General features: G+C 41.2%; 2 long non-coding RNA genes across 2 annotated transcripts in view; one reads left to right on the forward strand and one right to left on the reverse strand.

Annotated features, from left to right (window-relative positions):
* Positions 1-22,193, forward strand: part of LOC134473006 (uncharacterized) — a 32,551-nt gene extending 10,358 nt beyond the window's left edge. Inside the window, exons 2-3 of the long non-coding RNA XR_010043092.1 lie at positions 10,579-10,723; positions 21,173-22,193. This is a non-coding gene — a long non-coding RNA (uncharacterized LOC134473006). The remainder of the gene's footprint in view (positions 1-10,578; positions 10,724-21,172) is intronic.
* On the reverse strand, positions 521-9,068 carry LOC134473007 (uncharacterized). The gene is made up of 3 exons (XR_010043093.1): positions 2,279-9,068; positions 1,775-1,829; positions 521-1,661 (listed from the first exon to the last, which is right to left on the reverse strand). It is a non-coding gene; the product is annotated as an uncharacterized LOC134473007 (long non-coding RNA).
* Positions 22,194-23,555: the final 1,362 nt, after the last annotated feature.

Here is a 23,555-nt window from a genome sequence, read left to right on the forward strand (position 1 = left end):
ACAGAGCGCTAACCCCTAGTCCCGCATTCCTCAGAAGTAGGCGATGTGGGCGTGGCTTGAGAAGGGCCGGCCCGCTGGGAAGCAGCGACTTGCAGCCTCTCAGCCAGCCTGGGAGTCTTCTTGTTCCCAGGACTTGCGGGGATTTCCAAGCCCGATGCCCTGACCCTAAGCTCGGGGATCGAGTCACCTTCCAGCCCTCTGTCTCTTGCTGTGTTGCGGCACCTGGTGTTTCATGGTTTGATCTCTCTTCCCCTCCTCCCCCGCCCCATCTCTCTCTCTCTCTCTCTCTCTCTCTCTCTCTCTCTTTCTGGAGGGAGGGGCCAAACCAGACTGCAGGAACTGCTCAAAAAAAGAGCCAAGTGGGAGACAGGATCTCACCCTCAGCAGAGCTTCAGAGGCTGGGGAAACATGTGGACGCCGAGATAGGGGTGTTGGAGATTTGCAGAACCTTCGGTTCTTTGGGTTCTTGCTACTACTGGCAAGACACCTGAGCATACCCCACAATCATCTCTGTCTTCGGTGTGTGCAAGCTGGAGTCTCCTCTGAGTAGCCCACTCTTCCCACCCCAGGAGACTGGCAAGAAGCGCAGCGGCCGGGAATCGGAGGCATCTGCAACAGAGGCGGAGCCGTCCTCCCAGACAGAGTTCAGCCAGCTCTGGAGAAGCCACAAGAAAACGTGGGACACGACCTCTATTTAGTGAAGGTCATTTATGTGCAATCCAAGGGTTTAACCGTTTGGTGGTAGGAAGGGCTGGGGCTCTTTAGGATGAAGGAGGTGGCAGCTATTGAGCTTCACCATTCGAGCTGAACTTGAGGGGAGAAAGCTCCACCCACTTTGTGGCTTTTCAGAGCTCTCCTCTTGGGGGACCCACCCCCTCTCCCTTTGGACGCTATAATTGCGGAAGAGGCTTTGAGATGACTGGGAGACCTGCATCCACTTGGCCTGTGAGGTCCGAGTGTCCGTGTCATTTTGCATAGAGGTACTCCTCACCCCTCCAAACAACACTTCCTGGGTGCCATGCTCTGTGCTGAGGATACCTGGGGATGGGGACGTGTGTGAATGCAGAATGAGCACAGGCACACATATTCTTTTTTTTTTTTTTTGTCTTTTTCGTTTTTATCGGTACCAGGGATCGAACCCACGACTGCCTGCTTGCAAGGCAGGCGTTTATGCCGCTGAGCTAAATCCCCAGCCCCCATATTCTTTAACTTATCGGACAGTATGTAGTGATAGGAGGAATAGATGTTGCACTCTGACCTTCCTTTGCTCCTAGAAAGGTCATATGGGGGCGGGGCTCGAACGCCACCAGAGGCCGGAGAGGCAGAAGGCTGCTGAGGCAAAAAAGGGGGTGTGGCACCTGCCGGATTCCTGGATGCACGCGGGGTCTCTGAAATAAGATCTACCTGAAGAAGGGCTCCTGCGTCCCCCACCTCCTTCCCATCTCCATTCTTCTCACGCTCGATTTCCCCTCCCCCTGCCCCCTGCGCTGGAGATGGTATTTTTAGAAGCTGCTTAGAGACCCAGGACTCCTTTCATTTCAGAATGAGTTCTCTCTGCACCATCTCTCTTCCATGTCTTCAAAACCGGGTCCCATCTCCTTAGCAGTCTCCAAGGCGCCAGTCGTGGGAGCTCCAGGGACTCCAGCTCGAAGGTTTTGACCCTACGTGCAAAACCAAGAGGCAGACTCCCTCTGAGCCTTTCAAGTATCTTTTAGAAGACAAACAGACAGGGAAAATGAACTGGAGAGAAATATATAGGATGCTCCCAACAAACCTTGGTTGTGGGGAGTCTGGTTGCAGCCATGTGGAGAAAATGCCAGACTGAAACCCTAGGAATAGGGAAAAGCAAGAGAAATAAATGAATAAAACAATTCTGTTTCCTTTGAACAATCTATTTATATTAAAACTAGAGTGGAGAGACTCTAGTGTATGCAGATATATGCAAATCAGACACACTTTAATAAGAGTTGCTCCAACATGGACCCTACTCTGCTAGAAGGCTGCAGAATAGACAACTCAGTAGAGAAATTCTGGAGGCTCTTAGAAGGAAATGAAGCCATCATTTATCACAACCTTTAGGTGCTGGAGGCCAGTCAACCAATAATAGATCCCTTCCTGGAATTACTATAGACAGGAATGGGTTTGGGGTGATAGCATGGCTGTGAGGCTGATTCCTTTCCCACCCCGCCCCAACCCAGGCCCATTTTGTCTGATTTCCATCCGTGGTGATGAATTATCAGAGTCTGCCCCTGGGATTTCTCTGCTGTTGCATTCTGACCTTCAGCCCAGGCTTTGCTGCCTACTTCTGAAGCCTAGAACCGAAGTCCTGGGACTGGCATCTCCAAGAGCCAAGCGTTCTTCATGTGCTGGAGTAAGTGTGGAAGGGACCCAAACAGAGCTTGATTTTTTCTTCTGCTCCTCCCAGACCTGCATGGAGCAATATGGAAGGAGTTCTTTTTACTTCTGCCTCATCATCTTTTTTTTTTTTTTTTTTTTGTGGTCTTTTCCCTTTTTTACCGGTACCGGGGATCGAACTCACGACTGCCTGCTTGCAAGGCAGGCGCTTATGCCGCTGAGCTAAATCCCCAGCCCCCATGCCTCATCATCTTCTTAGATCATAGAAGACTAGCGGTTGGGACTGAGCAGCCTAATTCAACACCCGAGTGGACTTTCAGGGGACATACTCAACATTATCACAACCTCCACCTCAAAGTTACTGAAAGTTTACAAATATAGGTGTTGAAAAATTGTCTTTATTTTTCATAAGTGTCGAAATTGTGTTCAGCCTCATGAGGCAGAGGTCACATCTTCCATGAGAAAGACTAAGATTGTACCAGACAAATCAGGGTAAAGTCCTGCTCCCAGCAAAGTGGACAGGGCAAGGCCAGAGCAGAAAGGAGCTACATTACTGAAAGATACATCTTCAGTTTGTTTCCAGTCAGTCAGGGTGGCTTACGCTTACAATCCCAGCACTCATAAGACTGATGAAAGAGGATGGAGAGTTTGAGGTTAGCTCAGGTTACGTAGGGAGCATCAGACGATTATAACTACAAAACACATCCTCCCCCACCCCCCCCAAAAAAAGAGATGGATGTGGTGGTGCTCACCTGAAATCCTAGCATTCTGGAAGACAGAGACAGGAGAATCACACATTCGATTGCCTAGCTTGGGCTACTTAGTTAATTAGACATGGTCTCACTATGAGTTCTGGCTGACCTTGAATTCACTATGTAGCCTAGGCCAGCCTCAAACTCTTGGTGTCTAATGCCTCAGCCTCCTGAGGACTGGGATTACAGTCCTCAGTATAGTATGGTGTGTGTTCTGGTTAATACAATGTGAGGAGGGCACAGAGATTTTGTGAGTGCTACATATGCTCTGGGATCTGGGGGTGGTCTGTATACAATAGAAGGGAGGAAAAGAGGCTTCCTCTTCCTGCTTCCATTTTGCTCTGGCTGCTTTTGCTGGCTGCTACCTTGAAGTGTTGCCCCAGTGCCCTGCCACCCTGCCTTGGAGGCAGCTGATTATGGACTGAAACCTCCACAAACAGTGAGCTAAATAAATGTTTTCTTCTTTTGTCTAGGGTGTCAAGAATTTTGTCCTAGCAATGAGAAAAAAAGTAACCAAGACAATGTGCCACCATATTTAGCTCTAAAAAATAATTTTTAAAGGGCTGGGAACATAGGTAAGTGCAAAGGCTGTGGATTCAATTCCTAGTACCCAAGAATATAGCTTTTCTCATCCATTTCATGTCTCCTTCTCCAGCCTAAGGAAAGAATAAGCATACTCAAGGTGGATTTTCCTTCTGGCCCAGACAAATCACAACCAAAAGTAAGATGGCCGTTGTAAACGTATTTTTAAATTGAATTTTCTATGGAAAAGGGAACATAGGGTGTTTAATTTACTAATTGAAAAAAGTTTTGATCTTTTTGAGACAGGGTCTCACTATACAGTTCAGGCTGACCTTGGGCTCACTTTGTAGCCCAGGCTGGTCTTGAACTTGCCAACAGTTCTCTGTCTCAGCCTTCCAAGTGCTGGGATTACTGGAGTTCACCACCACGCCCAGCTACTAATTGAAAATTAAACAGAGAAAATCTTTAAAATTCAAATTATAACTACCTATGCTTCACAAGCCTCCATTTCTTCTTGGTAAAATAAAATAAAAACCTTTTAGAGGTATTGTGAGGTCAAAAAACAATTCTTTGTGTGGTACTGTGGACTGAAGGGCTGGTACCTCCAGCCGTTTTATCTGTTGTTCCTGTTGTTGCTATTATTTTGAAACAGGGTCTTGCTAAGTCAATAGGTTGCCTAGATTGGGCCTGAATTTGTGATCCTCCTGTCTCAGCCTCCCAGGGTACTGGAATTACAGGCATGTGTTACCATGCTTGTGGAAAAAATAATTTTAGTTTATAACCCAACATAGTACTTGGCATTGGGCTCTGGTATATACTATTATTCAGCTCTATATTTAATTAAAATGAGAAATGAAAGAAGAAAAAGGGAAAGGAAAAATAAAGGAAGATTAAGGGGTGTAGGAGGAAAAGACAGATAGAGATAGAGACAAAGTCATAGAGGAAAGACAGTGAGAGATGGAGGAAGACAGCTGGTGAGATGAATGTGTCTAGGAAGCACAGGATTGGGAAGAACTCTGCTTGAAGAGGCAGAGGTGTCATCAGGGCGGGCGGGCTGGCCAGCTGCCACGTGGTATCAGGGATGACATTTATCTTGATAAATTCATCATAGTCCGGGCTTATATATTTTACGCTAAGAGCATTAAGGGAGAAGCCGTTTACTGGGTGTTAGGAAGTACATCACACCAGCTCAGCTCGTATCCTGCTCTCTGAGCTAAAGAACCAACATAGTAACTTACGATGAGAGATGGAACTGCCAAGAGGACCAGCATGCTCACATCGCCTCGTCCATCACATCCTTTCCCTCTAGGAAAATGTGCACAGGGGGCCAATTTGTGATATGAAGGCAGCTTTGCAAGTGTGAGAGAAGGGGTGGGATGGTGTCAATATTTTACGGCCTCAGGCTCAGATAGCCTTGCGCCCCCAAATCTCCAGTAGAAACGAAGTTCCCGCTGGTACCTGAGTGTGTGTGAAAGGGATCAGGTCTGGCACTGGTTTATACCAACATATGCTTCTCTGGCTCTACTTTTTTGGAATCACGTCTCTATTTCTGAGCATCTCATTTTCAGATTGAAGCAGTCCCTTTAAAGCTAAATTACCAAAGTAATATAAGCTAATAAAAATTTTATAAGTGAAAACATCCATTCATCACACCATCCCCAAATTTAAATCATGTTAACAGATTGATATGTACCATTCCTTCTCCGCCTCCTACACACACACACACACACACACACACACACACACACACACACGCACTTTTTTACAGAAAATTATATATTTTTTATTGAAGTAAGAGTTGTTGATTATCTACCCAATCTCTCTGTCTTCCTCTCCTGTCCCTCTGCCTCTCCCTCTCTCTCCTAGGGATTGAACCCAGAGCTTTTGCACTGAACTACATTCTCAGCCTGTTTTTACTTTTTCAATGTGAGACAGGATTTTGGCAAGTTGCTCTTACCCAGGCTACGCTCAAATTTGCAATGCTTCTCCATCAGACCCGAGAGTGCTGGGATTACAGGTGTGCGCCACTACTCCTGGCCCCTTCTCATATTTATATTGAAGACAGAGCCCCAATTTCATTTGGATATTCAGCCACTACAGGTCTCTGCTCAGGAAACATGACCTACTCCCCAAGATTAGGCATGAACAGAAATTTTTATTACCTTGTCCATATTCATCCCATTTCAGGTAGCGTGTGGTACATCCCTGGCATCCTGAGCTGACGATTCTAGAAAAGATTTTCCCTCCTAATAGAAAGAGACGCACATGGCCCACTTCTCTGGATTTGATGACTGTATTTGACACCAGGAGCCACTGCACCTGTGTTGACATCAGGAAGGGGGATAGCTCACACTATTGGTTAGGAATTTCAGTTCTATGTAACAGGAACCTAACTAAAGCTGGCTGAAACAGAAATTAAATTTTACTGGTTCATACAAATGAATTTTACTGGTTCATACAACTGAAATCTCTGTAGAACAGCAAGATTTTGCATTGGGATTGTGGTAGAGTGATAGCTAACTACCCAACCTGGGGCCCTGCAAAAAGGAAAGAAAGAGAAGGAATGCATTTCCCAGCACCAAAGATAGATAGATACATAGATAGACAGACAGACAGACAGACAGATAGATAGATAGATAGATAGAGGAATGCATGAGTGGGGGTTGTAGTTCAAAGATGCTTACCTAGCATGCCTGAGGCCCTAGGTTTCATCCCCAGAACTGCCGAAAAGAGAAAAAAAAAAAAAAAAAAAAAAAAAAAAAGAAAGAAAGAAAAAAATAAAGGAATGCAATTTAGGCCTGGAGCTGGCGCTCAATGGTAGAGCACTTGCTTAGCATACCAAAGGCTCTGGGTTCAATCCTGAAAAAAATAAAACAATTAAAATTTAAAATGCAGCTTAAAATCCCCAAACAGATCAATGCAATAACTTGATTTAGCACAGCAGGTGAGCCTAACAGCAGACTGCACCCAGCGGATTCTAGGATTAATGTGCGGGAAGATAGCATCAGTATAAAATATTGAAACTGAAGTGTGAAGAAAATGAAAAGAATGGAAAATATAGGGAAGAGAGGAAGAGGGCTTTAGGACATGGCGAAAAGACCCAAATACATAGAATAGAGTCCTAAAAAGAAAGAAAAGAGAATAGAAAAAACAAATATTTGAAGAGAGTAACTGAAAAATTTCCAGAACTTATTAAAGTCACCTAGACACAAACTCAAGTGAGGTGTGGCTCCAAATCCCTGTAATTCCAGCGTTCGAGATGCTGAGGGATGAAGGCTACAAGTTTTGAGCCCATCTTGGGCAGTTTAGTGAGACTTGGCTCAAAATAAAAAAAGGGCTGAGGATGTAGCCCAGTGAAAAAGCCCTATATTCAATCCCCAGTACCCCAAAAAACAAGCACTATTGATCTCATGACTGATAATGGACTGTTTTATAAAAATGATAAAATTCAGAAGATAAGCAGGACATTTTGGTGCATGTCTGCAATCCCAGCACCAGGGAGGCTGAAGCAGGAAGATTGCCATGAGTTTGAGGCCAGCCTGGGCTAAATAGTCAGTTAAAGCCAGACTAAACTACAAAATGAGATCCTTATTTAAAAAAAAACTAAAGGGAAGTTTTCAATGAAAATAAATCCAAAAAGAAGCGGACACATGCAGGAACATGAAGGGTTGGAAAGGGCAAATAGCTGGGTAAAAGTAAATGAACAATGATTGGATAAAGTAAAAGCACCATGTGGTGTTTTAAGTACAGGTAGAATTAAAATATCACAGACAGGCACACACTTATAATTCTAGCACTCAGGAGACTGAGGCAGGAGGATCACCATAAGTTCAAGGCCAGCCTGGGTTACATAGTGAGTTCAAGGCCAGCCTGAACTACAGAGCGTGACCCTGCGTGAAAACACATACAAAAGACCAAAACCCTACTCATCACTAAATAGCACACACCATGAAGACAGAGTCCAAGAAAACCATTGTAAAGCTGTCAGCAGAACAGAGGCCTCCTGACACAAAACCTTAGGCCTGCTGATTCAGCCAAAGTGGTGAGAAAGGCAACATATTTGCTCTCTATTGTTGTGCCAAACCATCCCCACAAACATGGCAGGTTAATGGACTTATTATCTCAGAGCGTCTATGGGTCAAGAGTCCAGGAGAATCTGAGATGAGTCCTCTGATCACAAGACTGTAACCAAAGTATTGGCTAGACAGCCTTCTTAAGATTGTATTTATTTATTTAGTACTGGGGACTGAACTCAGGTCATCCCATATGCTAGGCAAGTGCCTGGCAGTACTGAGTGTACTCCCAGCCCAGGTAGGCTGAAATCTGTTTTGCTTTATCTTATTGCGGTACTGGGATTGAACCCAAGGACTTCCAACTGCATTACATCTCCAGTCCTTTTTTATAATTAATTAATTTTGATTTTGAGACAGGGAATTGCTAAATTTCCCAGGCTGGTTTAGAACTTGAGATCCTTCTGCCTCAGTTTCTCAAGCTGGGATTACAGGTGTGCACCGCCACACCTGGCTAAGCTACATGTTTACCCAGAGATGCAGCTGGGAAGAACCTGCTTCTATGCGCACAGGTTGCTGGCGGCAGTTGCTTCCTAGGGGCTTGTGTGAAGAGGCAAGCACCGGCTCGAGTCTGGCCTTGATTCCTATCTGCAGAGCGCAGTTTGTTGCTGTCTGAGCTTTCCACACAGCTGCTTACCGCATCAAGCCTACCAGGGAGCTTCTCCCTCATCTCTCTTTTAGGGACTTCTCACGATTCAGTCAGTCAGGATAATCTCTCTCTTAATTAACTCGGACTACCCAGCTGATTAATTTACCTTAATTACATCTAGGTGCCCCTAGATGTTCTGCCATGAACATACATCAACCATGTTCTGTTTACGGCAGGTCCCACCCACACCCAGGGAAGGTGGCGGGAGCCATGAGGGTCACTCCAGGATCTGCCACAGGCAGCCGTATTCAAACCAGTGCAAGCAAAGAGGACAGGGATAATTGGGTGGATGAAAACGTCTCCAGAGGAAGAATTGGACAAGCCTGTGGGGAACGAAGCTGGGTCTGGAAGCTGTCAGATACAGAAGCTGCTGCTTCTTCCTTTACAATTTTTATTATATTTATTTCCTTTTTGGCACTAGAGATTGAACCCTTATATGTGCTAAGCAACTGTCTCCTTTTTAAAAACACATTTTTTTTGGCTCTGTTTTTCATGTTCCTCCTGGGACCCAGTGATCTTTGCTTTCTTTCTCTTAAAACACAGTTCCTGCATTTTCCTTTTTGAAGACAAGCTACTGTTTGCCTCAGCCTACACATAGTATCCACCCCTTGTACCATGGTCTGCGCATGACTGTGGCTTGTCACAGGGGGTTGTGGCTCCTACTGTGAACATCACTGTCAGTTCACCTCCCTACGCCTAATTTTGACCGTGTGTGTGTGTGTGTGTGTGTGTGTGTGTGTGTGTACTACATGAGCACTGGGGATTGAAACCAGAGCCTCAGACATGGTAAGCATACACTTTACCACTGAGTCACACTCAGCTCCTAATTTTTTAAATTCTTAGTGGGAAGAACCTAATTGCTCAGTTTGGGTCAGACGTCTGTTCCTGGTCAGAGAGATGAGCTGACTCAATGTCAGCACATATGAATGACCAAGTGCCCCAGTTCAGGTCTTCTGTTCCATTTGGCTGCATCAGATGAGGTAGCTCCCCAGAGAGGTGACTGTTCTTGCTCAGAGGCCGCAGACTACCTAGCTACTCTGATCAGTATAGCATTATGTGTAAACTCCACGAAGGCATGGAGCTTGACAAATCTATGGCAAGTGTGCTGCGGTGGCCGTTTGTGTCATTGAAAGCTCTAAAAGTTTGCCATTACTGGGCAAGGAGAAGTAGGGGATGAGTTAAAGAGTAAATCAGGGTTCAGTCAGGTGCTGCCAGGCTTTGGGGCAATTACTTTATTCAGAGGAATGGAGAATTGAATGAGAAGTGTGTTAGGCAAAATGGCCCCCTAAAGATGTCCAGGCATCCACCCCTGGACCATGTAACTATGTTGCCTCACATACAAAAAGGGACTTTTCAGATGTAATGGAGGCTGTGACCCTTTATAGGCAGATTATTCTGGATTATTCAGATGGATCCATGCAGTCACTTGAGCCCTAAAAAACAAAGAACGGATGTCTGAAAGCAAAAGCAGGATGCTTATAAAAGGGTAAATTGGAGAGATTCAAAGACTGAGAGACTCAGTATGCCATGGGTGAGGGGGAGCTGTGTGGAAAGTCAGAGAGGGTTATGGGCCCCTGCCTGATGAACCAGCATTGTTACGGGAGCCTCTGAGCTAAGTCAGTAGCCAGAATGAGCATAGAGTGGATTCTTCTCCAAAGCCTTGAGAAAGATGCCCAGCCCCACCGTCCCTTAGCTTTGGATTTGTAAGACTCTAAGCAAAAGGACCTTGCTAAGCCATACTACACCCAGACACTGGGCTTTGGAACCCTAACATAAGAAATCTGTGTTGGTTAAACTATTAGGTATTCAGTACCTTGTTTCAGCAGTAGTGGAAAAGTTATACAAGGAACTTTGAGCAGGGGAATAACTTTATGGGATTTTGTGTTATTAAGGAGATAACTGTGTGTGCTGTGCACAAAATGGATCTGGACAGTGTAAATTTGGAGGCAAGGAAACTGGTTTTCTGGGAGTACAGTGATGGTGTGGACTGGCATAGTGATGGTGGGAAGGGGTTGGAATTTGAGGTTTATTTGGGGGGCCACAGTTGCCTGCTTGACCAATGGCTGGATGTTTGGGATGAAGGAGGCTGCCTGTGTGACTGCCCGGATGACTGGCTTGGCTGCTGGGTGATGCTGAGGCCTTGATGAAGATGAGTGGCTTGGAAGATGCCATGGCATGACCTCCATGCCTTGATTACTTTAACTTCTAAGATCTATTTTTTCCCTTTTAGATCATGTAGACAATTGTAAATCATGTGAAGATGGGACTCCTGGTATTTGTGCGCAATCTGCTGCTAGCCCTCTGCCTCTTTCTGGTACTGGGATTTTTGTATTATTCTGCGTGGAAGCTGCACTTACTCCAATGGGAAGACTCCAGTAAGTATAGTCACAGGAACAGCCTGTTGCAGGTCTGTTATGCAAGTTTGTCATGCAGCTGAATGCTGTCATAGTTTTCAGAGATGGGCGGTGAGTATAATCTGAACATTTCTGGGACTTTTGATTAGAGATTGCCTAACCTTTTAGTCGCTGCAGGCTGAAAGCACCTTTTTTTTTTTTTTTTCTTCCTTCCTTTTTTTAACTGCATGCATGGCAAATCTTAATTCCTTTTTTAAGCCCAGTGAGATTGTGCTGTTATTCAGTTAAAAACCTGCACTACACCCATAACTCTAGTTCTTGAGGTTTTTGTTCTTTTTAATTTCCGTATTGTAATACATTCTAATTTTGCATTTATTGCCTTAGGGTTTGATGTTGAAGTTTTTTTTTTTTTTTCTTCTGCTCTCAAAACATGTATCTTTACTTTTGAATTTTCTGTTTTCATTTCAATATTGTCTTTTGTTTTCTTTAATGAAACTTTGTCTTAATATTTGGTGTTGAATCTACATCTAACTAAAATTTTGGCTTCTTCTTTTTTTTTTGGTACCAGATATTGAATTTATAATTTCACGCTTGCCAGGCAGGTGCTTGTGCCACTGAGCTAAATCCCCAGCCAAATTTTGGCTTCTTTTTTCCTACTCAGTGACTTCCGATCCTTTTTCTTCCATCTGTGTGTTTGATTTCGTGTGTTACACAATGTACACTGGCACTAGCCTGCCGCTATGCTGAGGCCATAACTTAGGCCCTAACTAGAGAATTAGTCCTGTGAGATAGTTCATTTATTTCTTATGGCCCAAACTACTAAGCAACTTCAAGCCAAGTTTTAAAATAGTGTCTTTTTTTTTTTTTACAATGTCTTATCTTTTATTGTTTTACATAGAATTTTAAGTGCTTCTTTAATGTTTAGCTTATAATTATCACTAATTACTTTATGTTTCAAGAATGTATTCAAATTTCTCTGTACTTTTGTTTGTTTGTTTGAGACAAGGACTCATCGTATAATCCAGGCTGGCTTTGATCTTGCTGTGTAAACTAAAGAGGTCTTGAACACCTGCTTCTCCTGTCTTAGCCTCCCAAGTGCTGGGAATACAGGCATGTGCCTCCACACCTGGCTTCACTTGTTTTTAAAGTCAAGGAAACTACCCAAGATAAGCAGCCATTTGAGCCATGCTGTGTATAATGGTGTTTTCTGTATTCAGAATGGTGATTCCTCTGTGTAGAAAATGTGTGCAAGGAACAAAGGTCTCCTTTCTCATAGAAAATATAACAAAGGTTTAGATAACATTTTCCTAGGCAGGGAAAGAAATTCACATTGTGGAAGATGATTGCGGTGGCAGGTATTAGGCAGACAATTCACAAGTTTTATCTTATCTGATTTAATTCTTGCTATAATTCTGTGAAGATGTGATTATATTCCCATTTTCTAGTTGAGCAAACTGTAGCGCATAGTTTAATCTATCAAGGTTATACAGATAATTATTTTTAAAGCTAATGGGAATGGAGTTGAAAACTGAATTTCTAGCTTTAAAACCCACACTCATTTTTTTTGAAGAGTATGATAAATGATGAAGAGAGGATTTGGTTTTCTGTTCCACCTGATAAAAAGAGAAGAAAGGAGCTCAGAGAATGAGTGGTAGGAAGTGTCAGAAGGAGGGTGGAGAAAGGAAAAGGAGGAACGTAAGAGGAAGGGAAGAGAGGAAGAAAGTCGTCCACAAGAGGACTTGAGAGGTTATTTTGGAGGTGAGGAGGTGGTACTGAGAAGTGCTGTAGGTAAGCTTCAGTAGTTTATTACTAGTTCCTTGCTGTCTTTAGTAGTGTTAGCTAACTATCCAATATTCACAGCATTTCTGTTATTCTGTCTGTTAAGCCTCTTAGATATTTGATTTTGAGTAGATTATTATCTTTTTTAGGGGTGGTACTGGGAATCAAACTTAGGATCTCAAGCTTGCCAGGCGGGCACTGTGCCACTGAGCCATATCCCTGGCCCCTAGTAGATTTTCTATAGCAGTATTTCTGTGCTTCAGTATCAGGACAGAATAAGAGGAGCAATGCTGGGTGGCTTAGTGTCAGAGAGTGTCAAACAAGATCAAGAGGAAGGAGATTCTGGACCCAGATGATTGCTATGTTGTGAATTTTAAGTTATGGTTTAGTAATATTGAAGATGTGATGCTGTCCTTTTTTTTCTGAGGACCTTAGAAGACACTTTGAAGTTTGAATATAAATGTTCTTAACATTATGAGGTACTTTTTCTTTTTTATAATAATAAAATTTCCTATTGAATTTCTTCTATGATGAGAAAGGAAACTAGAGTTTTATTTACTACATTATTTATCCAGTACTCATTCCTTTGATAGTCCATGTACTGTCCCAGGTAAACTGGATATAGATGAACATACCCACTGTGACTGAAGTATATGGTGAATATTTAAAATTTGTTTTGTTTTGTTTTTTGGGGACAGTCTCACTATGTAGTTGATGCTGGTCTTGAACTCATGGTGATCCTCTTGCCTCAGCTGCCTGAGTGCTGGGATTATACTTGTGTGCTACCTCATCTGGCTTTAAATTGTTAAAGTTTATTACAGTAAAAGACGCATTGCCCAGGTGTGGTGATGCACACCTGTAATCTGTAATCCCAGCACTCGGGAGGCTGAGGCAGGAAGATTGTTGCAAGTTCGAGACCAACCTGGGCTACATAGTGAGCTCAAAGCCCAGCCTGAATTGCGTGGTAAGACCCTGTCTCAAAAAGACAGACAAAGAAAGAAACAAACAAACAAAGACACATTCTCTTCAAAATATCTGTTCTAAGTTTTCAACACACTTACCCCATGGTCTTTGCTACTTTCCAAAGCAGTTCTGAGGACCTGTGGGTCCTTATCCACCTTAGTCACCAAATCTGACACCTTGCAATTCCTGACTTATCTTCAAAATCATCATAGCCTTGAAAGGTGAATGATTTGAATTGATTTAATCGATTAAGTCAAATTTAAGGGTTTGGTGTTCTTAAGGACACTGGGCAAAATTATACTAGGAGAAAAAAATTTCAATATTTAAAATTCACAGGGGTTGGTATATAATATACAAGGTACTTCTGCAGTCAAGAAGCAAAGGGCAACAATCTCAGTAAAAAGTAGAAAAAAATTTGATGGGTAATTTATAGAATTGGAAAATTCAGACTAAGCATATGAAGATACAATCAAACTCGTGGGCAAGGGGGGATCGGAGAACATGGCGGACAGACAGCAGCAGCTACTGAAGGCTCTCTGAAACGCTCGGCTCAGAGGCCAGGAATGATGCGGACTAAGGAGATACGAACCAGTAGAGATGTACTCTGCTGACTCAGGAACGAACTGGGCTGAGAGAATCCAACTTAGAATGCGGTCCTGGCGCTAAAATAGGAACAGAGAAGTCTCGGTGTGGAGGCTCGACCGCGCGCCATTGGAAACCGCGATTTGGGTTTCCCGCCGCCCGGCGGCTGGCTGCCTCCACAGCGGCTCGGCAAGGAGAGACGCGCCGAGCTCTGGGAACAGGAGTCTGCGAACGGAGTCGGAAACAGGACAGACAAGGAGGAAAACTGACTGGTGGCGAGGTGAGCGAGAAACTGACTCCCTACCACAGTTTGACTCCAGCGGAGGTTTTTCTGGGCTCGGGCAGTCCTGTAAGAGCAGGGCGCGGTGGCAACCCCAGCCGCACATTCCCCTCTCGGACGGGATTGGTGAAAGGTGCCTGGCCTGAGTGACGCTGCTGGCGGACTCCCTAGGCTGGCCTAACCCAGATCCCAGAGCCTGACGGTGGCCCGGAGGAGCGACCGACTCCCGCGTAGGCTGCCTCCTCTGCAACTCCCTGGGGCGCAGCGGTGGGCGGGAACAACTAGCCAGCGCAATTTGATCAGGCTGTGGCTGACAGGCAGGGAAGCCGGGCCTCCTATGTAAGATTGCATTTTATAAAGAACAGAAAATATGGGGAAGGGAAGCAACAAAAAAGGCTCCTCGGCCCCCAATCCTGAGAATCAGGCAATAGTGGACACCGCACCAATATACATTAAGCACCATATAGAGAGCCTCATAGACCAATTCAGGAATGAAGTTATCAATGACCTGAAGCTAGAAGTATGCAGAATAGTTAGAGAAATGCTAAGCACCACCCAGGAAAAAGCAGATGGTGGAATGGAAGAACAGAAAAAGAGGGGAGAATTGCTTGATGGAGAAAACAGAGAAAGCATTGAGTATGTGAAGCAGGTTCAAAGGGACTATCAAGAAATTAAGAAGTCTATCCAAGACTGGCATAACAGCTTGAAAGAAACTAAGGACAGACTATCTGAATTGGAGGGCAGACTTGAAACATGGGAGAATGAAATGAAAAACTTCTTAAAAATAACAAAGAAACACACAGCAATAATACAAAGACAAGAAGATGATAAGAGGAGCCATAACTTAAGGATTAAGAACATAAAAGAAGAAGTAGGGACACAAACAAGTGAACTACAAAAGCTACTCACAGAAATAATCCAGGAGAATTTTCCTAATTTAGCAAAAGGTAAAGATACTCAGATGTATGAGGCATACAGGACCCCAGCTACCTACAACCCTAACAGAGAAACACCCAGGCATATAATAATAAAAATTCCAGAAATTCAATACAAGAACAGAATATTAAAAGCTGTAAGAGACAAGAAACAGATCACTTACAAGGGAATACCCATCAGAATTACAGCAGATTTCTCTTCACAAACCATCAAATCACGAAGAGCATGGGGAGAAATAATTCAAGCTTTGAAAGATAATAATCTCCAGCCAAGATTGATATATCCTGCACAACTGTCCCTGGAAATTGATGGAAAAACGAGGTGCTTCCAGGATAAAGAGGAACTGGGGGAATTTGCAACCACCAATTCAACCCTACAGAAAGTATTGCAGGATATTCTAAAAAAAGAAAAATACAAAGAACCTAGAAATAGTGGCGGGGAGGCCACAACAAATGGAGCAGAGAACAAAATGAAGAAGACAAACTGACAGCTACTGACAGAAAAAGAGCTCAACAGAAATGAGACAGAGAAGATTGGATGATAGGAACAGCTTTTTTTGGAGAAAATGACATCTTAATAGGTAATGCTGATTTAGTACCATCTGGTTTTGAAGTCTCATCTAGCTTTTGTTCTTCTGTCTCCAATGGTCTAAACAGGTTGTATCTTATTGGATTTTGTTATGTACGATAGTATAAGCAAAAACCTTTTAAAGACAAGGAGATTATACAGAGACCATTGTTCATTTTCTGTTAGTCGATTCTAAATGCTCTATAATGCTGTCATTCTCTTAAATGGTTTTACATTGTTTTGATATACTTAATGCTACAGTATATGAAGTTGTACTCAAGGACTTCAGGGAGGGAGTCAATATGGTAACTATTTTTGGGTCAGGATTATCTGGTGGTGAAACACTATTCTGTTTAAATGGTTATGTTTTGATCTGCCCTGTTTCGCTGTTATGCCCTCTTTTTTCTCAATCTCCACTCCATTATTTACTTTTTTATTTTTATCCATTTAATTAAAGGGAAAAATATAGCAGGATATAATATAGTAACCCACTTTGACTTTCTATTATCTCGATTTGAAGCCCTGTATTACTCTCACCATCTTGTTTTTGACTGAGGTTCCTCTATTCTGTTTTGCTGGATAGTATCAGGTTCGAAAGTTTAGGCATCAGCTGAGAAGATAATGAGATTCATTATAACGCCCATTCTCGTTGACTTTTATCTACTTTTGAAGACCTACAATATCTCCAATGTTTTGGTTTTGTCGGTTTTATTCTTTACGGTTTTGTTCAATTGTATTACAACTAATGATATAGGCAATTCTATTAGAAATAGCGGGAGGCATTATGGTAACCATTGTTGATCACCTTGTATTATGTTTTTATATTATCTATTGTGTCCACCCTTTTGACTTGACCGATTCTGTTCTGTTATGTCACATTTGGTTTTACTCTCTTCCAAAAAAGCAGTAAGAACCGTGGGAGCAATGAAACCCAAAATGTGTAATAGTCACGGTACAAAAGAGAGGAAAAGAAAGTGCTCTAAACTATATAACTGCATGTATATTTAAATGTATAAGATAGAAAATGATATCACAGAGTTTTATTGGATCATTGAACAGAACTGTTTGCAGTATCATTGTTGGAATGTCCACTCTACAAGCTTTAATTTTGTGACTTGAACAATTATTTCTAAGATGGCAATATTTAATCCATTAACTAGTGATTTCCTACTGCGCATTTTTTTCTCCTGTAAATCTGTATAACTTGTACCCCTTCACTGTTTTTTTTTCTTTCTTTTCTTTTCTCCTTAAATAAAAAAAAAAAAAACAAACTCGTGGGCAATAAGAAATACAGAAATTAAAATAGTAGCTAGTTGTGCTGGTACACACTATAATCCTAGCTGTTTGGGAGGCTGAGGCAGGAGGACTGGGCAATTTAATGAGATCCTATATCATAATAAAGGTTCTTTAAAAGGACTGGGACTAGCTGGGCGTGGTGGCTCACCCCTGTAATCCCAGCACTTAGGAGGCTGAGGCAGGAGGATCATTGTGAGTTCGAGACCAGCCTGGGCTACAAAATGAGCTGAAGGCCTGCCTGAACTGCAGAGCGAGACCCTGTCTCAAAAAGACAAAAAAAAAAAAGGGGGGGGGGGCTGGGGATGTACTTCAGTAGTGAAGTGCTGGCCTGACTTGGCATTCAGTTCCCAGTATTAACAACAACAACAAATAGCACTTTATACCTTTTAGATTGACAAGAACTAGAAAGCTGGATAATATCAAATGTTGGCAGCAATGTAAAAATACTGTAACCTCTGTCCTCTGCTGGTGGGAAGATAGACTGATATAAGCATTCTGGAGAGCCTTCTAGTGGTAAATTAACTTAAGTATATGCATATGCTTTAGCCCAGAATATGACTATTCTCCTTTATATTCATCACAAATTTGAGGGTAGCCTGGGCTATGTATCAGACTGGACTCTAGATAGCAAGTATCTATATTAAGAACAAACAACAAACCGAACCCCATCTCCCTCAGAGTTTGAGTGGATGCGGGTAATCTGAGCACTCAGGAGTCTGAGGTAGGAGGATCGATGTGAGTTTGAGGCCAGTCCAGGCTACATAGGGTTTAAGGCCAGCTTGAATTACAGAGTGAGACCTTGTCTCAAATGAACAAAAAGGAAAAAAAAATAGTTTTATTTCTCTAAAGTAAAAGAAAACATCAAGATTCTTAGATAGGCTTCAAAAACCATGAGCCACAAGATTAAAAACTGATAAACTTAACCAAAATTAAAATTTTCTACTCCTTAAAATATGTACTATACAGAGAATGAAAAGGCAGGCCACAGAATAGGAAAAGATTCAGTGCTCTAAATTACAGTATTCAGTACCTTCAACAGTTGTATATATTTGTATCCAAGGTACATAGTTTTTACAACTTTAGTAAGACTCTGTGCACCTTAATCAAAGATGAGTGATTTGAAGACACTTTATAGAACACGATAGAAGAATGACTCAAAGATTTGAAAATATTCTTAGCTTTATCAGTCATCAGGAAGTACAAAACCACAACATCACATTCATCAGAGTAGCTAGCATTTTAAAAACATGATAACAAATTTTTGTCAGGGGTGTGAAACCAGTAGAAGGCCTTGTGTATTGTGATTGCAGATGTAAAATGGTACACCCACTTTGGAAACTGGCTTGGAAGTTTCTCAAACCAGTAAACATACACTTGCCAAATGATACAGTTGCTCTAGTCAGAAGTATTTATGCAAGAAATATCCATCTACATAAAGACTTGTACGTCAGTGCTGATATCAGCATTATTCCCAATATCCCCAAACTAGAAAATACTCTAAATGTCTATCACTAAGTGGATGGACAGACAAAATGTGATATATCTATCCATACAGTGGAGTACTATTCAGCAGTTAAAGAAACAAACTTGAGACTTGGATAAATATGAAACTCATATTCTGAGCAAAAAAACCCCAAAAACCAAAACCCCAAGACAAAAAGAGTACATATTCTATGGCTCCATTTATATAAAATGGAAACTAATTATTAGTAATTCAAAAACAGATCAGTAATTACCTGGCGTGAAGAGTAATGGATTGTTAGAAGGGCACCAGGAATTTTTTGAGACTGATGGAAATGCCCTTATATCATATTGATTGTGGTGTTGGTTTTGGGAATATATATAACTGTCATTTCTTCAAATTAATGAAATTGTTATTTTTCAATTGGTAAGAATTAAACTTGTATGTATAAAAGAATTATGTATACAAACATGTTAAACAAATAGGATGATTACCTTGTAAAAGAAAGGTAAATGGTAAAGAGAGGAAATAAAAATTGCAACTCAGTATGATTAGATAATTGTTTTTGTATACCTCTAAATTGCATGATAATTAGGAGAATGGCCTTTGTTAGCAGGGGAATAAGTCCCTCAGGGAGCAAAATGGCCAACATGTACCCTAAGAGCCATGAAACATTGCTGTAAGAAATTAAAGAGTATTCAAATAGCCATATCACGTTCATGGTCAGAAGATGTCATTGTTAAGATATTGAATCTTCCCAGCTTGTTTTAGAACTTATATTCTCAACCAAAATTGCAGAAATCTCAGTTTTTGTCCTTTTTTTTAATTTGGTAGAGCATGACAACTGATTTTAAAATTTAGAATAGGAAACTTAGAATAGTTAAACCTATGTTGAAAGAGAATCAAGTTGAAGCATCTGCTTTCAAAATTCATTGTAAGGCTATAGTAGATAGAATGGTATTGGTATAAAGGTGGATGTATATATCTGTGGGTCAGAAAAGAGTCCAGGCATATATGGCCAGTTGAGTTTTGAAAATATGCCAGAGCAGTTTAATAGAACAATATAACTGTGTTCAACAAATGGTCACAAACAAAAAAAATGAACCTTGACTCATCATCTCTCTCCATATACAAAATTAACTTAAAATGAATCAAGTACCTAAAAAGAGCTAAAACTATAAAACTCATTGAACAAAATATTGGAGAGAAATCTTAGTTACCTTAAATTTGAAAAAGATTTCTTAAATGGGGAACAAAAAGCTTCTTCTTCTTCTTCTTCTTCTTCTTTTTTTTTTTAAATTTTGAAGCAGGGTCTCTGTGTAGCTCAGGCTGGCCTGGAACTTGCAATGATCTTGCTGCCTTAGTCTCCAGAATATATCGGCACACTCTACTGAATTTTAAAAATTAATATATTGTACCTTATTAAAAATAAAACCTTGCTAAGTGTGGTGGCCCACTTGTGTAGTCCCAACAGCTTCAGATGCCAAAACAGGAGGATCACTTGAGCCCAGGAGTTCAAGATCAGACCAAGTAATATAATGAGACCTGTCTTTTAAAATAAAGTAGAAGTTTTAGCTCTTCAAAATACACTGCTACAAAATTTTAAAGACAAGCCAAAGGCTGAGAGGAAGTTTTGCAAAAACATATACACAAAGGACTTATATTTTGAGTATGTAATGAACTCATGCAACTCAGAAGGAGATAAAAAAAAATCAAACATGGGCAGATACAAAAGACATTTCACAAAGTAGCTACACAGATCAAAAATAGGTAAGTGAAGAGATGGATAACAATTAGAAATTGGAAGAAAATACAAATTAAAGCCACAGTAAGATATTACACTGAGAAGACTATATCAAGTATTGGGGGTGATGTAGAGCAACCATTCTAGATTTATGCAGCTGATGGGAATGTAAAATGGTACAACAACTTTGAAAAACATTTGACAATGTTTTGAACATTGAATATTCACCCAGTATGCTGCTAGTCACTGCACTCAAAGAGAAGTAAAAACGTACGTCTGTTCAAAACCTTGTCTCTTCAAAACCTTGATTTTAACAACTGTATTTACAATAGCTCAACCAGCTCAAAAGATCCATCAATAGGTAAATAGATAAACAAATTGTGACTTATCCATATAGTGGAACATTGCTATTAAAATGAATGAATTATTGATACACATATGAATGTGAATGAATCTCAGTTATGCTGACAGAAACCAGGCATAAGCATTCATAATACATGATTCCATTTATGCAGAATTCCATAAAATTCAAACTTAAAATGATAAAAGCAGCCCAGTGATAGGTTGTGAAAAGAGGAAGGGTGGATTTAAAGGCATGAAGGAATATGAGATTGATGGATATTAAAATTTAAATCTGAAAAGCTCCTCAAAGCTCATGTATTCAGCTGTGGGGCTTATTGGTAGGGGACTAGATCATGGATGATTCTAGACTCCACCACAGGATTCATCATTGATGAGTTTACAGCTGAAGGTCCTGTTAGGAGGTGGGGCCCGACCAGAGTAGGTGAGTCACTGAGACCGTGACCTGGAAGGATGCATCCTCTTGAGCTCCTCCCTATTTCTACTTGTTGCCTGCTATAGGTGAAGCAGTTTTTCTCCACCACAGTCTTCCATCATGATTTTTCTGCCTCAGAGCCAGCTGACCATGGAGTGAACTCCCTGAACTGTGAGCCAAATAAACCTTTTAAATTTTGTTAAGTGTTGGGTGTTTTGTCCCAGTGATAGGAAAATGACTAATACAGTGTGTTCACTAGCTTAGTTGTGACAGTTTCACAGATTAATGTACGTATGTTACAGATACTGATGAATACATCAAAATTCACCAAGTCTATACACTTTGGATAGGGGCAATTTATGTTATTATAATTTGGTAAAAATAGCCAGGGAAAAATAATACCTTCAAAAGGACAACAATTAGATGGGTAATTGGCTTCTGAAGAGTAGCAATAAAAACTGGAAGTCAGTGAACTGTTTTTATTATTTTTAAAGAAAACAGCTGTCAGCTGGAATCTGTACGTGCCATGAAACCATCTTTTGAGAATGAGGCAGATACTGAAGAAAATTCACTACCAGCAAAAGGACCTTCAAAGGAAGGTACAGGAAGGAATGATAAACTGGTAAACCTTTGAGTAAACCTGCATAATATTGGCTGTATGCCACAAAAGGCAGTATTACTCAGTTAGCATCTGGCATCATAAAAGCCAAGAGATGGAGCTATACTACTAGTTGGTGATAGAATGTAAATGAAGAAGTCAGGGATACAGTGGGACGTACTTTACTTGTAATTTCAGCACTCTGAGAGGTTGAGGCAGAAGGGTCCCATGTTGGAACTCAGCTTGAGTGTTATCGTTTGGACCAGAAGTGTTCCCCAGACATCTTAAGGTTTCAGAGCGGGGCGTCTGGAAGCAGTGACTAGGTCATGGTGTGCTATAACTTCTGAATGGATTGTGGGCTAATCCACTGATGAGTTTACAGCTGACTGTGCTGTTATGTGGTGGCACCTGGAAGAGGTTGTGACCTGGAAGGGAATATCTCCCTTCCTGCTTCTCCTTTTGCTAGGGATGTCATGACATCATGGACTGTCATCATGAGCCAAAATAAACCTCACCTCCATTAAATTATGGGTGTTGGTATTTTGTCCCAGCGATACGTGATTTAAGACACTGGGTAACTTAGTGGGATCCTGTTTTAAAGTATAAAACAAGGGCTGGGCATGTTGCTTAGTGCAAAGTGTCGAGTTCAATCCCCAGTCATGCATCCCCCCACCTGCCAAATTGAGGGGTATCGAGTTAAAGCATTTTTGTTACATTTGTTAGTATGGTGAGATGTATCAATTCAGTTAGGCTTTGTTAAGGTAAATATGCAGATGAGATGTCTAGGCTAGTTACTACAAGAAAGATAATTATATCAAGTATATAAAATCTAGTAAAAGGAAAGTATTGTGAGAAAAAATAGGCAGGAAGTCAATAAGAGAAAAAGTGTTGAAGGATGAGGCCAGTGAGTAACATGTGAAACTAAAAGCTGAATGTACGGTGCTGTAGTCAGGGAGCTGTGCTCGTCAGAGACAGAATCTCTGAGCCAAGCAGAGTGCTGTCTTTTTTAAAAAATGTTTTTATTTTTAAGAGAATAAAGCCAAACAAAACAGAATAAAGCCAATCAAAACAAAACAGTGAAAGCAAAATAAGATAATAAGAAATCAACAATGGCTGCCTTGATGCCTCTTGTTCTCTTCAAAATATCTGCCCATCCATGAGACCTCATAAAATCAAATAAAACAACAGAATAAAACCAATAAAAACAAAACAGGGCACTATCTTTTATAGCAACAGTGGTTCTTAAAATTTGATTAGAAGTACCATATTCGTACATTAGTAATGAGATGCTGACTGCCTGTGGTGCTATCTGCTAGCACCATAGGACTAATCAAACCAGGAGCCCCCAATTGTATTAATTGTCATTGTATTTTTTTTCCTATTTTAGGTGGTTTTTTTTGTTTGTTTGTTTTTAGTTTTTGTACCGGGGATTGAACTCATGACCTTGCATTTGCCAAGCAGGCACTTACACTGCTGAGCTAAACCCCCACACGTGTTTTTTTTTAAAGCCAGTTTTACTTAAGAATACTATTGATGAAACATCTTATTAAAATTTGATTTGTGAATATGGATCATTTTATTCAAATGCAATGAAATGTGAAATATATATAAAGTACTACAGCACTCATAGTAATTTTTTTTTGTCTCAAGGAAAAGCACTCTGAATTGTACTAAAAACTTAGCTGCTCTTTTGAAAACATAATTTTTACTTAAAATGATTGATAGGTATGCTTATGCTTATCTAGGTATGTGTATTTGCAGACTTTTTCACAAAAACGAAAGAAGTTAGTTGCCACTTCAAAGGGAACAACTGACTTTTTTGTGGAGACAACATTTGAGCTTACAAGTGAAAATTAGAATTCTGAAAAACT

The sequence above is a fragment of the Cavia porcellus genome, unplaced genomic scaffold, assembly GCF_034190915.1.
Source record: "Cavia porcellus strain 051 isolate PalLab524CR breed Dunkin Hartley unplaced genomic scaffold, mCavPor4.1 scaffold_25, whole genome shotgun sequence".
Taxonomy (NCBI): Eukaryota; Metazoa; Chordata; class Mammalia; order Rodentia; family Caviidae; genus Cavia; species Cavia porcellus.